This window comes from Scleropages formosus, chromosome 3, assembly GCF_900964775.1.
Source record: "Scleropages formosus chromosome 3, fSclFor1.1, whole genome shotgun sequence".
Taxonomy (NCBI): domain Eukaryota; kingdom Metazoa; phylum Chordata; class Actinopteri; order Osteoglossiformes; family Osteoglossidae; genus Scleropages; species Scleropages formosus.
The window spans coordinates 5,022,405-5,036,600 of record NC_041808.1 but is presented as its reverse complement, the minus strand read 5'-3'; the positions used below and the strand labels follow the sequence as shown (position 1 = coordinate 5,036,600).

Below are 14,196 nucleotides of genomic sequence, written 5' to 3'. Positions count from 1 at the left end.
CCTTGTACGGCACCGTGCACGAGAAGTAACTCCCTTTTTTAAATCAGCAGTTCCCAAGGTCAGAAGAAGCTTTTGGCCTGCATGTATTTACCAAAATGGGTATTAAATTAAATGTTCAACAGATAATAAATGTTGCACAGGGCTGTCAAAGCGAGCCCTGCAGCTGCAGTTTGTAATCATGCTTCAAACGCCAAAGATTGTTAATAGGCAATTTTAAAACTTGTATGATTTTTAGTTACTGGACTTCATTATGTCAGCATTATTTCTTTGCAAGTAAAAATATCTAGAAATTAGTAAAAATATTTAAAAAAAAGGGGGGTGCGGTGGCGCAGTGGGTTGGACCACAGTTCTCTTCTCCGGTGGGTCTGGGGTTCGAGTCCCACTTGGGGTGCCTTGCGACGGACTGGCGTCCCGTCCTGGGTGTGTCCCCTTCCCCCTCCGGCCTTACGCCCTGTGTTGCCGGGTAGGCTCCGGTTCCCCGTGACCCCGTATGGGATGAGTGGTTCTGAAAATGTGTGTGTGTGTGTATTTAAAAAACTATCAATAAATCAGTAGAAAAACTGCTGGCTAGCCCAGGATCGCAGAGGCTGGGAGAGATTCATTGTCTTATGCTCCACCTGGAGCGAAAAGTATTAATCTAATCTAATGTACAAACCCCATATCCAGAAAAGTTTGGACACTTGCAACAAAAACTAAAAACTGTAATTTGTTCAATCACTTGAACTTTTATTTAACTGATAAAAGCACTGAGAAAACATTTTTGGTATTTTCACTCCCAAAGCTAATTGTATTTTGTAAATATAAAAAAAAACAGAATGTGACGCCTGCAGCACGCAAAAAAAAGTTGGGACAGAGGCAAAACAAGATTGAAAATGTTACAAGTAACACTGTTCTGGAAGGTCCCACAATGAGCAGTTTGACGAATAACAGGCGATGTTATCGAGACTGAATATAAAAGGAACATCCACCAAGGCTTAGTCTTTACAAGCAAAGATGGGTCGTGGTTTGCCGCTTCGTGCTCATCTTTGTGAGAATATTGTCAGTCAGTTACTTGACGGTGTTTCTCAGCGCAAGATTGCAAAGAATTTAGGTCTTGCAGTATCTACAGTTCATAATGTCGTGAAAAGATACAGGGAGTCAGGGAAAATCTTTGTGCGTAAACGCTCCGGGCGGAAGCCGCTGCTGAATGCCCGTGACCTTCGAGTACTCAGGTGCTATTGTTTGAAAAACCATCATGCTACCGTGATGGACATAGCCACATGGGCTCGGAAGTACTTCGAAAAATCATTGTCACTCGCCACAGTCCGCCGCTACATCAAGAAATGCAACTTGAAATTGTGTTATGCAAAGGGGAAGCGATTAAAGTATGTTCGATTCTATTCTATTCTATTCTATTCTATTAATTTTGTAATTAATTTTTTATTCTATTTATTAATTTTGCGCAGAAACGCTGCTGAGCTCTCTGGACCCGAAGTCATCTGAGATGGACCGAAAGACAGTGGAAACGTGTTCTGTGGGCAGATGAGTCTACATTTCAGCTTGTTTTTGGGAAAAACAGACATCGGATTCTACATGCCAAAGATGAAAAAGACCATCCAGACTGTTACCAACGAAAAGTGCAAAAACCACCTTCTGTGATGGTATGGGGTGCATCAGTGCCCACGGCATCGGTGATCTGCATGTATGTATAGATAGCACTGATGCGGAGGCTTATGTTATGCTGGAAATTTGGAGAGACATATGCTGCTCAGTAAAGCTTACGAACAGATTACAGTTATTAGTTTTTGTTGCGTTTTTAGAAAATGCTCTAACTTGGCTAGAAATGGGCTTTGTAAAATATAACAACTTGTGTTACTGGGAGTTTGAGCAGGGAAATGGGTTCATTGAAAATCAAGGCTGGGAGGACGGTCTTGAGAGGCACCTCCTTGATGAAAAGTTGTCCTCGGGCTGAAAGCTTAATTTCCTTGAATTCGAGCCTAAACCTTCTGCTGTGTGTCGGTATTCTAATGAACGGTGTCATGACATGCGTCCTTACATCTATTTGTTTGTAATGATTACATAAACTTTGAAATCAAATGTGATTCTTTTCATGGGATTTGTTGAAACAAAAATAATTATGCATTATTATGGTCATAATTACGGTCTTATTCCTTAAAGCCAAGGACAAAACTAATCGTGTGTTTTCAATGTATATCTCCATTGGTCTGGTTTTGGGAACAGAAATACAGCTTACTATGGCAATATATTACATTAAAATATGTATTTTGTAATAACTGACAGTACATGCTTTATAAATGAATGCTCAGTTGTGTTCTGTAGACTTCCAGTTTGGCGGAGGAGGCTACAGAAGGAGTGAACATTGGCCTTCTCATTGTTGCAGAATAAAGTGATAGCAAGCAAGAGTTTCTGGAAAAAGACATTATTGAAGTTGCTGTTGTACTGAAGGAGCACATTGTTCTGCAAGAGCTACAAAATGTTGATTGCTTAGGTTTTGTTTCACAATTTCCACTTTTATACCTGCAGTTGTTCTTGTGGTAAAAGCACAGTAAGGCTGTTTTCCATAGTTTTATTAAATGTAAATGTAAAGCATGTTGCATTTGTCATAATATTCTGAGTTCTATGTATACTAATACCAAAATACCCACTGTAAGTTTTGAAAAGAAATAAAATTGCATTTTGAATCTTCTTTGATTTTGATGAATCTATTTCATGTAGAACTATTAGAAAAGAGAAACTTAAGTTGTGTGGGCAAATTATGCAGTTCAACTTGTTGGAAAAACAACTCTTGGTAAGTAACCTGGCTGCCTTAAGAAGACATGTTAATTCAACTCTAAGGAAAGATTAAAGCAACTTTTATTATTATTTTTGCACAACGATAAACCTCTTGTTGGTATCATTAAAAGAACTTGCTTAGACTTCAAGAATACAGTTGATGGGACTACTTTCCTAAGTGCACCGTGTCAGCCAAGTTTATTCCAAGTCTGAAGAACTCAGATACTCCTCGTTAAAATTTGAAGGAACTCAGACCTGTGCTAACAGCTGCAGTTTCTCAGCTATCTTAAACTCGAAATTTTAAACCAAACAGGTTACAAATTATTCTAAGATTTTAATTTCGTTTAATTTTCAGTATTATTTTACGGGGAGAGCAGTGAGTGGGTTGGACCGGGTCCTGCTCTCCGGTGGGTCTGGGGTTCGAGTCCCGCTTGGGGTGCCTGGCTTGCGGCGGACTGGCGTCCCGTCCTGGGTGTGTTCCCCCCCCTCCAGCCTTCTGCCCTGTGTTGCCAACCTGGTTAGGCTCCAGCTCCCCGCGCCCCCGCATGGGACAAGCGGTTTCAGACAACGAACGTGTGTGTGTGTGTGTGTGTGTGTGTGTGTGCGTGTTACGCTGGGTGCACTGGCTAATCCAAGGTCCCGCCGGACTCCTCCTCAGTTTCGGGCGGAGCGCCGAGCATCCCAAAAGCAACGACCCAGAGCGACTGAGACCGCAGAGCGACACTCGCGCGCCTTCGCACCGTGAGCCGCTGTTGGCAGGAGACGCCCATCCACGTGCACGAGAAAGAAGCGTTACTCTGGTTTACGGCACCCAGCGCCCAACGTCCATGATGAGGATGCTCTACCTGTGGCTGCTCCTGGCGCTCGTCCCGCTGCTCTCGGACCCGTGGCCGGTGGGGACCGATGATGATGTTGGCTGCTTCAGCGAAAAGAACTCCTTCTTCTGCGTGGGGGACGAAGTGCGTCGGATGCCCGCCGTCATCCCCAGCGACACCACCAGCGTGTGAGTAGGACGTAGCAGCAATACCGCAGTAATACCACGGTGAAGGAGGGTATGAGAGAGAACCAGCTCGCACCTGTCCTGTCTCGTGCCTTTTTCACTGGTCTCTTCTTCTCCCGCATCCCTGCCGACCGTCACAGCATCACTCGCACACATCTGCCTTCCACTGAAAGGGCGCAGTTTAGGTTCCAAACTTTTTGTGTGGTTTCGTATAATAGTGTAGGTTAGTTTGCTGTGTGGGTGCGTGTTAATTTCTTTTTTTAGTATTGTACATGTATTTGTAACATTCACCTGTTTTACTAAAATCAAGGTTCTGTCGTGCAGTCTTTGTATTAGTTGGTCTTATTGATTTCATTGTTTTATTTTAGGTTTTATTATTGGCATGGCAGTTCTTAGGTTTTATTTATTCAATAAAGATTTTAATCGTTGGAAGTGGTGAATGGTGAAATTTTTACCTGTCGAGTTGGACAGTGTGTGGAACGAGACACCTTTGGGCTGATAATCCATTCTGATCCCTGAGAAGAAAAAAAAAAATACCAGACACACAACAGCAATATCGTGGGACTTGAACCCACAGCCTGGATCTTTTAATTCCCCCTCTGAAAATAAAAGCGAAAAAATGTGACTGACAACCATCCTGGATGCTGATTGTCACTCATCCGCCGCGCCCGTTTACAGATTTATTCACTGGTTTATTTGTGCGTTTAGCCTCTTTGCACAGCAAAGCTCAAACCCAGTTACCTGCAACCTTCCGGTACCTTTCCAGCACATCAACCACAACTCCACCTGGTGGCCAGAGCATGCCACCCCCACCAACACACGAGGCTCCTACCTACTCTCTTGTTGTGTGGATGAAAACACACACACACACTTACTTTTATACATTTGTTTTAGCACATGCTTTTCTCCAAACGTGTGATTCTTAAGTACAGTTAGTTTCTTCCCACCAAAAATGCACCAGTGTTCATCACACACATACACACACACACCAGTCTGCCTTGTTACAGTGCCCCCCCGTTTCAGACAGTTTTCATTCATTATTGAAACACATTCGCACCTCCTGCCTCCTCACGTTCCCCAACAGCTGTTTTTGTTTGTTTGTTTTTGTTTGTTTTAGTTTTCTGCTCCACAGTCATTTTGCCCGTTTTCCTCGTTCCCTCGCGACTCTTCGCGACACGTGACACCGACACCCACCTTGTGCGAAATCCTTTATTGAAAGACATGCACTTGTTTCCCTTTGTTTTCCAACTGAACCGTGTGTGGGTCATGTACCTGTCAATACCTGGGTGACATCATCGCCGCCGATCAGGTCGCACGGGGTTGCGGAGGGAGTGGGGAGACAGGTGGACCTGAGGGACTGTCCACTCCACTCCACTCCACTCCACTCCTTCACTGTGTTCCTCAGTTTCAATGTACATATATGACCTTCAATGAGTTTCACTTAAATGTGATTATTGATTTAATAAACAGATGATTGATTGTGACTGAATTACAGTAAGTCTGGTGGGCGTGTCTACGAGAGAAGCCCACGGAGAGAGGGGAATCGGAGCGGGTGATGAGATGGTGCTCGTGTGTAGGAAGGGTGTGAAAACGAAAAAATGAGCGCTTGTGTCGGGACTACGTTGTCTTTGTCTCAGTGCGTCTGTGGTAGAGCCACAGACATCAACCTTATGTACCGCCTCTGATCGGACCCATTTCTCTTTTTTGCTCTTTCTCTCTCTTTCTCTCTCTCTGCCTCACAATTTTTCTTTCCCTCTCTCTTTCTCTGTCTTACTTTCTTTTTGCTCTTTCTCTGCCTCTCTTTTTCCTCTCACTTTCTCTGCCTCACTCTCTTTCTCACATTCTCTTACTCCTCACATTCTCTTACTCATCCTCTCTCTCCCCCCTCTCGGCAGGGTGTTCAGGGAGACGCAGCTCAGGATCTTACCGCCGCAGGCCTTCTGGGGACTGAACGAAGTGTCCAGAATGTACGCAGCCGCCCAACACCCCACCATCCACACCCACCATCCACCTCCACCTCAGTGAAGCTCCGCCCCCTGCTGTGCACTACCCCTGGGGAACATTGAGGCTTTTCTGACTTATGATCGCAGCAATAGTCATACTTTTACAATTTATTAACGTATCCCATCATGTCGAGGGTCAGTGACTCTCACAGGCCTGACTGTGACGTGCGGCATGTCGCCTACCTGGTTGTGCTCCCCTTCCACCTGGGTACCATGGTGGGGGACAGGGGAGCCACTGGGGGTTTAGGGACATGGCTCTGAGCCTGTTCTCTGGGGGTCTGTGGGGCAGAAGGGCTTTGGGTCCAGTCCCACTTGGACTCGTGAATGAAGGTGTGGTTGTGCTTCTACCGCCTTGCGCAGCTGGGGTCTCACCTAACACACTGTGGCAACAGTGTAATTCTATTATTTAATTCCATATTTATATAGTTATCTGAGTAACTTGGGTATGATATTTAGTGTTTTTATTCAAGCCACACACCTACCGCCCTTTAGCACTACAGCAACGATGATTTATTGAAAAGGGCAATGTAACACATGAAAAAAAAATTATGCAACAAGTATTTTATTTTTTTCAAATAATAAACCTTATTTTTTATATTCCCTGCTGTCCTGTTCCAGCATGCTGACAGAGAACGGGTTCCTGGAAGAGATCGGAACACTCGCCTTCGCCAACCTCTCTAAAGTGGTTGAAATGTATGTTTTTCGCCCTCATGTCCAACTCCACGTGAACGATCTGGTAAACTGATGCATCTCAGAATGCTCTTCACTTCTGCTTTCCGATTACAGAATAATCTCCAACTCCAAACACCTGGCTGTGATCCATAAAGATGCCTTCTGCGATCTGCCGAATCTGAGATACCTGTAGGTCTGGTTTAGTTATTTTTTTATTTGTTTTTTTAAAGCTCGGTCAGTGGGATGCTTCAAAATGGCATGTTCTTGGCTGTGTGCTCCAACTTTCTTTTAAAAACAAAGAAATGTAGGAAGGTGATCAGGATTTGTCTATCCTGAGTTTTATGCATCTACTCGTGTGATGAACATTGGTGCATAAATTGGAAAGAATCACATGTCTGCAACTATGTCTCTCTTTCTCCTAATGTTATGCACAAATTGTATTTTCTCTGAGATGTACGTCTCTTTGGAGAAAACTGTCTGATAAATGAATAAATGTAAATGCAACTGGGATCATACAACGTGAGGACTGAAGTTGCAGTCAACTTTGTTGAAGGTCTCAATGGATACTTCCAGACTCAGATTGAACCCAAAGCATCAACAGCACCTTCTGTCCATTGCAGGAAATAATGCAGCAATTGCACTAGAAAGCCACACTTAGCACAGAGCACTGATGGTGTGTGTGTGTGTGTGTGTGTGTGTGTGTGTGTGTGTGTGTGTGTGTGTGTGTGTGTGTGTGTGTTTCCAGGTCCATCACGAACACCGGCCTCAAACAGCTGCCTGATTTCACCAAGATCAACTCAGCAGCATATGACTTCGTGCTGTATGTGTACATGTGGCTCAAATTTTTGTGTCTGAATGAACTCTATAACCGTCTGGATGTGGAGATATGATGTAAATGACCGCTGAGGATGCAGGTGATTGATCACTAAAAAGAAATGTCACATTTTTCAAGCTAGTTGTGACCCTTGCGTTCCAGTGACTTCCAGGACAACCTGTACGTAGACGTGATTCCACCCAACGCCTTTCTGGGAATGACCACTGACATTGTTGAGAACCTGTAAGTTGAACGTCAAAAGGCATACAGTTGAGTTGTAACTGGTTTGGTGTCCAGTCAGAAGCTAGATGTTTGAGTCCATTCAGTCAGCTTCTTGAGCCTCTCAAAGGAAAGTGTATTTAATCGCCCATCCCTCTTCCTACAGGAGACTGTCCAGGAACGGGATCACTGAGGTGCAGAGCCATGCCTTTAACGGCACGAAAATGACGAGGCTGTGAGAATTCCTTTCATTCCTTTTCAAGCTTTCGCACCCTTACCGTGCAGATGCAAAAGCAGGTGAAGCAGGTGTGGCTGGACAGGGAACTCATCTTCCTCTTTCCATCCTCAAGGTTTCTCATGGGAAACCAGCAGTTAAGGCACATCCACAGCCAGGCCTTCACGGGAGCAGAAGGCCCCGGTGTATTGTAAGTAGTGTCATGTTATTTACCCACCTGGCTGTTTGCCAGCCCTGCGCTGGTCACATCCCTCAAGTACAGGTGGAGACCCTCTGGATCAGTTAATGCTGAAACCATTGTTCATAGCTGAGTTTAGAGATGAGCAGAGCTGGTCCAAAAGCTTCAAACCAGCTGCCCAAATTGAACGTGAGGCTCCCTATCTCACATGGGTGATGTGCGGTGTTTTGTTAGCCTCAGACCTTAACCCATCTTACAGTTTGCTAAAACACTGCGAGAATGTTACATGAGCCTCTGAGTGTATTTGGCGGCACAGGGACATCTCGCAGACGGCTGTCAGCACCCTGCCGGAGAACATGCTTCACGGCCTCAAGCTGTTGAGGGCCGTGGCAGTGCAGAACCTGAAGAAGCTGCCCAGGGCGGAGCTCTTCACTCAACTCATCGAGGCCAACCTGACTTACCCGAGCCACTGCTGCGCCTTTGCCAACTTAAGGAGGAACATGTAGGTGTTGCACCACGGTTCACCAAGCCGGCGTGTATGTGACTTCCTGTCCTCGTGGGGACATTGCTGCTAACCACAGTGCATGTGTCCATGTTCGCAGGTCCACGGAGAGCCCCTTGTGCAGTCTACCCAACATTCAGGAGGAAGAGCCACACTTCTTCTGGGAGAACTGTCAGACAAACAACGAGGTATCCTGCTTCCCCAAGCCAGATGACTTCAACCTGTGCGAGGACGTCATGGGCTCCACCTATCTGTGGGTGCTCATCTGGCTCATCAGCATGTTGACGATTGCTGAAAACCTGTTGCTGCTAGCCGTGCTGCTGAGCAGCCTCTAAAAGCTCACCATGCCACACTTCCTCATGTGTAACCTGGCCTTCGCTGACCTCTGCATTGGTGTCTACCTGCTGATCAGTAGCCCAGGTGTACGTGGTGGGGCTGCTGCTGCTGAACGTCCTGGCCTTCCTGGTAGTGTGCATCTGCTACCTGCGCATCTACCTGACTCTGCGCAATCCCAACTTTGTTCCAGCTGGTGCCGACATAGGCGTGGCGCAGCGGATGGCCATGCTCATCTTCACCAACTTCCTCTGCATGGCTCCCATTTCCATCTTTGCAATCTTGGCCGCGCTCAAGCTACCCCTGCTTGTCCCACGCCAAGGTGCTGCTGGTGTTCTTCTACCCCATCAACTCATGCTCCAACCCCTTCCTCTACGTCATTTTTACCAAGACCTTCAAGAGGGATTTCTTCTTTCTGGCCAGCCGCTTTGGGTTCTTCAAAGCCAGAGCGCAGGTGCACTGCACCGAGATGCCCTCACCCCTGAGAAGAGTCTGGGTGTCTACCCGCAATGATACCCTCCACTCTCTGGAGTCACTTAACGATTTTCGCTGAGCTCTGACCCCAGCTACCTTAACCTTTAACACTGCATCTGTCAATCTCCATATAATATTGATGGCAGATACTGAAAGTTGTGTGTTAGTTTTACATTTATTGATTTAGCTGATGCTTTTCACCAAAGCAACTTGCAACGTTAAGGTTACAATTTCAAGCTTACAATTATGTACCCATTTATACAGCTGCGTAATTTTACTTAAGCAATTTTTATGGTAAGTACCTTGCTTGCGGGTACTATAGCTAGAGGAGGAGATCAAACCTGCAACCTTTAGGGCCAAAAGCAGTAGCTCTAACCACTATGCTACAAGCTGTCCCTCGTTGTTGTGTTTGCAATGTTGGGTTGTGTATTTGTGCAGTCTTTCTGTTTTTAACTGCAGTTAATAAAGGCAAAAAAAAAAAAAAACATTTGGATTTGTTTCAACCTTCAATGGTCAAGTACACAACACTGGGTGCACAGTTGGAGAGGGAAGGGACACACCCCGGACAGGACACCAGTCCGTCACAAGGCACCGCCAGTAGGAGAGTGGGCAAAGACCTAGCCTGCTGCACAACTGCATCGCTTTCAATGCTCAAGGAAACAAACACAAGATTAGTTGCGCACACAGGGATCCCGCCTTGCAAACGAGAACTGACTGAACTGCGTTGAGCAAAGGCCCTACAGTTCTGTGCACAAACAAAGTCTCTCTCCAATAACAAACATTCAAAACTCATTAAAAAAAGAGAACAATTCCCCTTCCTGGCTTCAGAATACACGACCGGCCTACATCTTCCACACACCAACATACCCATGAAAGGACCATCCCCCAATAGCAGCCTGACCTAAAACATCATATCGCGTACATGCATCTCAGAAACATATGAAATACTTCTAGATTACAATATAAAACATTACCAACCCCCCTAAAACCCAAGATCAAACTAATGAACACAAAACACATACACATATAATAAGTTATAATCATCAATATCAAAAACCAGTTAAAAGTGCACAAGGTGACCAAATAAAAAGAAAGGCTACTAAAATTCTGTGAACGAAATACTGTACACATAAAATCCACATGTATTAAAAGAATAAATGTAAGAAAGAAATATAAATATACAAGGGGGTAAGATACAAGAAAGTACAATATATTTTGAAGAGATGCAGTTCCATAAAGCAGATGTCCATCTTCAGAGCTTCAAGAACATTCTTCCATGAGGCCTTTCCATCTGTCCTTTGCCTTGTGGTAGCCCCAGGCGATCACATCCCGCTTTATCCTGAACTTCAGTTCAGCTCGAATTTTCAAAAAAAAAAAAAAACACCATAGGCTCTCATTTTCAACCCCTTTCGGACAATGTTAACGCGTGCATTCCACAATTCTCTATGTGTCAAACTTACAATCAACCATATCCTACCAGAGGCTGTTTTGATTACCTTGGGGGACAGTCCCTTCACAATATCATCAGAAATCAACGCCATCTTCCCGTCCAATTCCCTGCACAAGGGCTCGACCAGTGATCAGACTGTCCTGGCATAACCGCAATCCCAAAAAACATTTTTAATTGTTTCCGCACCCGAACACTGGGGTCACGGGCAGTCAGGACGTCCAGTCAACCTGTGCCTATAAAGTTTCCCCATTAGGGGCAATCTTTCACGAAGGCACTGCCAGTTTAAATCCTGTAGCCTATTGTTGAGCCCCTTTGGCTGAATTTGGGCCCAAATGTCTTCCCCAAGGCCCAACATCACTCGCGTTCCCCTCCTCTCCAGCAAAGCATTATATAACACTTTATGCTTGAGGAGGGTGCTAGCATCAGTGTCTGCCGGAATGATTTTACTCCATTTCACCATCTGCTTGTAGTGGTCTGGCAGAGACTCGGCCTTTGTCCAACATTGGACCACGAATTCATCAAATGCCGCAAAGGGAAAGACACCCAGAGGCGACGAAATGCTGGTGTGGGTGTTACGGGGAGCTGCCAGACGGAAGCAGTGCTGCGCAAAAAAAGGGCAATCAAATTTTAAAGGGAAGTCAAGGACCCCCCTTCCGCCCCGTCCTTCCCTAGGTACATCACCTCCCTCCTCACAAACTCATGTTTCCCACCCCATACCAAGCCAACGCATCTTTAACAAACCCTTTCCGTAAGCTGCAAAGCATGGGCTACACGTGAGCTGAATAAAGTAAGGTCAGGAGGACATCAACTTTCAAAATGAACACCTTACCCAGGAAGAACAGAGACCTCGCCTTCCACGGCCCCATCTTCTGCCCAGGCGATCGCGTCTCTGATAAGATGTAAATTCCAAACTGCCGAACGCCCAGGAACCCTGCACGTCTGGTCTTCGTGGACCAGGAGCACCATAACCTTCCTCAGATGCTCAGTAAGGATTTTAACTATTAACTTTACGTCAATGCAAAGTATGGGCAGGGGCCTCGAGTTGCCCAGATCAGCCTTATCACCTTTCTTGTGCAACAAGGACAAAACCCCAGACCTCATGCTCTCAGTTAACTTACCTCGGGTCAGCACTTCTTCCAGAACCTCGAGGAAGACAGGGCCCAGGACATCCCAGAATGTGGAATAAAATTCTACCGGCAGTCCGTCCAAACCTGGGACTTTCCTCTGGTTCACTTTGGAAAGCACCTCGGACAGTTCCCCCAGAGTGATGGGTGCCTCTAAGCGAGCCTGGGAATCAGCCGGGAGGGTCGCCTTCAAATGCTGTAAAAAGGTCCCCTGTAACAAGGTCAGCTTCCCGTACCGTAAAAAGACTTTTATAAAACTCTCTAGCGACCTCAAGCATCCGGGCTTTATCCTTAACCAGCTCTCCTTGCCTAGTCTGCAAGGAAGTAAAACCCATGTCTTGACGGAATTCCCTCACTTTATTAAAGAAAAAGAAGGAACATTTTCCATCTTCCGCCAATTCCCTTATGCGGGCTCCTGCAATGAGAGCACTAGCTTGCTGGTCATATAATCACCTCAACTCAACCTTTAGCTCCCCTTCTCTGACACTATTAAAATCTTTCCCATTATTATGGTGGGCATAAAGCTTTCCCAACTTTTTCTCCACTCTCTGAATAGCTCTCCGAGATCGAGCTTTCCTACGGACATAGTACCGCTTAGTAATAGTCCGCACCTTCATTTTGGTGGCTTTCCACCAATCCAAAAGAGAGCTGCAAAAGGGTTTAAACTCCTGCCACACCTTAAAATGTTCATAAAAAAAGGGCCCTATACTCCTTCGCCTTCAAGATATCAATATTTAGTTTCCAGTACCCAGGGCCATGTAACGGGGCCTATATGGAAACCGTAGCCTCAACCATTAAATGGTCCCTCGGCCAATAAGGAGAGAGATGGACCTGTTTAAAAACAACAGAGTTGGAAGCTAAAATATAATCTAGGTGACTTTGTGCTCCTCTACTATTACACCAAGTGATGCCGGGATGACTGGGGTTGCATACTCTAAAACCATCAGAAAGACCAAATCTGGACACAGACACCATCTGAAACCACTTGCCCTAAACAGGGTCACAAAGCCTAACCCAGCAACAGAGGACACACCCAGGACAGGACAGGACACCAGTCCGTTGCAAGGCACCCCAAGCAGGATTCAAACCCCAAACCCACCGGCAAGCAGGACTAGGTCCAACCCACTGTGCCACCGCAGCACACCACACTGCACCCCCCTCAAATCTGGACATAAAATTCTTAAAATGCTTGATACTAACATTCTCTTTACCCTCCAAATATATATTAAAATCTCCACCAATTATTAAATGTCTATTACCGACACAAAAGGGGCCCAACTCTTCTAAAAGAGTTACGTGGGATGCGGCCTCTACCGGAGCATAGACGCACATCGCACCGATGCACTGTCCCCTCCAGGTGGTGTCCACTCCCAATACTCTACTCTATGTAACGGTAAACGTACTTAAATTCTCAAAACTTCAATCACCAAAGAGAATGTTGATACCTGTGGAGTGGACGCCACCCACACTCCAGCACGATCTACCCTTCCTCCAACCAGCGGAGAATATGGCCACATCCCGCTGGTCCCAAAGGTGGACTTCCTGTAAAAAGCATAACTGGAAGACAGAGGGTGCAAGTCTATCAAACATTGCTGCTCTTTTCAAAACATTCTTCAGTCCTCTGACATTTAAAATTAAAATTTTAAAATCAGCCATGAAAGGGAACAAAATAGAATAAACTAACCAACCATAAGAACAATAAAATCTTGTTAAACCTTGTATTGTGTAACAGAACTGTTTACAGTACATATGACAATAAACTCTTGAATCTTAAAATTCATTAAAACTGTTTTAAAACACAAATTCATTCCCCTCCTGACATTTCTATTGTACTCTCAAAATCTACAGCAACATATGGCTGTTCATTAACGTCCTCATTTTCATCTGAGTAAAGAGGGGAACTTATATTGTAGGGGGGTGCGGCCACAACCAGCCAATCTGTATGACCTCTATACCCTACCGGCAAACATTGGTCTTGGTCCTCCTCCATCTTTGCTGCCGGTTTTTCTTCTTTCATACTCACCCCCTCCTCTCTTCTGCTCTTCTTGTAACCTTTTGGAGTGAGGCCTTTACTCCTCTTCCTGTTTGTGTCCTTGGGGTACCCTGGGCTTTGGTGGGCGAGGTCACTGGTATAGCAAACAACGTCAGGTGTTCCTTCTCTGCTCCTGGCTCTGCATGCACCTGCTCCTCAGCAACATTGGGTTGAAAAAGCATCCTTTCCTCCCTTCCGCCAGACACCCGGCTCCCCGACATGGCGTCGGCATAGGAGGGTTTCCTGTGAGAGCAGGTGCGGGTGAGAAAATCTAACACAGAACCTTGTTCAGCCTTGCGACTCCTTACCTCCTTGCTCAGCCTTAGCGTCTTCCTTGCCCTCATGTCCTCTTCCCAGTTTCCTTGCCCCACTCCTTTGTCCTCCTTGA

The 14,196-nt window shown here is 45.6% G+C and overlaps 1 pseudogene; it reads left to right on the top strand.

Moving 5' to 3' along the window:
• The first annotated feature begins 3,407 nt into the window (after positions 1–3,407).
• LOC114910179 (follicle-stimulating hormone receptor-like) lies at positions 3,408–9,319 on the top strand (annotated as a pseudogene).
• The last annotated feature ends 4,877 nt before the right edge of the window (positions 9,320–14,196 follow it).